This window comes from Aplysia californica, unplaced genomic scaffold (genome assembly GCF_000002075.1).
Source record: "Aplysia californica isolate F4 #8 unplaced genomic scaffold, AplCal3.0 scaffold00053, whole genome shotgun sequence".
NCBI lineage: Eukaryota > Metazoa > Mollusca > Gastropoda > Aplysiida > Aplysiidae > Aplysia > Aplysia californica.
Window position 1 is genome coordinate 932,983 of NW_004797323.1, and position 1,907 is coordinate 934,889.

Sequence of the window (1,907 nt, forward strand, 5' to 3'; positions counted from 1 at the left end):
GGGGGGGGGGTGTGTGTTATTGCCACTTCTGTCTTCTGTAGCATGCCCGAGTAAAAAGCAGACTGCTTCTCATCTCCGTGTCTCTATGTGACGCACTCGTTTCCTTGTTCTGACAAAATCGATGGTGCCCACGTTGTTGTTGCTGCCTTTGTTGATGTCCAGTAAAATGGCGTCTAAAGTGTAGCGGTTAGGCTTTTTGCCGTCACATGCACTTTTTAGAGGTTTTACATTGTATGCGTCTTAAAATGTTTATTATTCATGTAACGTTGTTGCTGCTAAAGCTGTATTATTTCTTCTCCTTCTTCTTCTTCTTCTTCGTCGTCGTCGTCGTCGTCCTCCTCCTCCTCCTCCTCCTCAACATTAATTTTATTGTTGACAGTAGAAGCAATAGTAACCAGAGGGTGATGGCGGAGGGTTATATCTGTTTGTGTGTTAGAGAGAGAGGGGAGGAGGAATGAGCTACAGACACAGAGAGAGAAAGAGAGAGAGAGAGAGAGAGAGAGAGAGAGAGGGGGGGAGAGAGAGAGAGAGAAATAGACGGGGGGGGGAAGAACTACAGACACATACCGAGAGAAAGAGAGAGAGGGGGGGAGGTAGAAAGATAGAAGGGGAGAGGGTGAAGAAGAAATAGGATGCGGGGTGCAAATAGGCTAACAATTTCTTGGTGCTTTGGGGGAAATACCATGTACAGGGTCAGCAAACGTATTTTGCCTAAGAGATAACCGAAACGCCCAAAATTTCCGCATGGATGGCATCTGAACCAGAGCAGGTTGGTCGGTTGGGAAAATAAAGTGTACATGGAAAATCCGCGATGAGTGAATAAAAGAGGAGAAAAGAAAATGAGTGAGGGAGATTAGTGAAGGTAGTTGTAGGAGGGAAATGAGCTGTCCAGCCTTAAGCACGAAGGAGGAACAGCTGTCGGTGAGAGCGACCCCGATACAACATCCATAACACAGGCCAATACTTTAACGACTTTCCTTGAGGTGGAGCGTTATTGAGCGTTCCAGTCAGTGCGCGCACGTATATATATAGCTCTATGCAAGTTTTGTCGGACCATGGAAACAGCTGATGTGGCCCGTCTACCTTTGTTCAAAATGAGTGTTGGATGTCGTTAGGGTCGTAATTATACCATAAATGTATGTTAGTGCACTTCTCGAGACAGACGGACAGACGGACAGACAGACAGACAGACAGACAGACAGACAGACAGACAGACAGACAGACAGACAGACAGACAGACAGACAGAGGGGCAGGCAGACAGGCAGGCAGAGACAGGGGGAGAGGAATTGTAAGGTTGTTTGGGAGGGGAGGGGGGTGAGTTGACCCTGATTGTATTTAGTACGACCCATTTGAGGTGCAGTGTAGAGGAGTGAGGTGTAGTGATAGAGATGTAAAAGTGTTTCTGGTCAAGAAAAGGAAGCATCGAAATAGTATGACATGAGATGGGAGGAGAGGGTTTTGTTGCCACCAGCGGTGCAATTGATTTTTGTTGCTGTTTATTCTTACACATAATATATTGTTTTCCTATTGAATATTTTGACTCTTCGTTTTCTATTTTCTATCTTCTTCTTGGAGTAGTTTGGTTAATTGAGCTAATGGGCGCTCTGATATGGCCTGCTCGATTTTTTTTTTTGATTTTTTTTTTTTTTTTTCTTTCGGGGGGGGGGGGGGGGGCAAGCGACTTGAATTTGCGATTCTCACGATTTTTTAAGAAATTGGCGAGATCAAGTTGTTCCAGAGGTGTTTAAAGGGGCTGATGAATGATGAAGCTTTTTACAAATTCCAAGACACTGACGAGGGAAGTACTGTATAGTTTTTTCTCGTCCCTCTTATTATATTCTGGAGAACGCTTTACACGAACGAATACAGAAACGCGTATAGAGACGTACGCGTGCGCACATACACA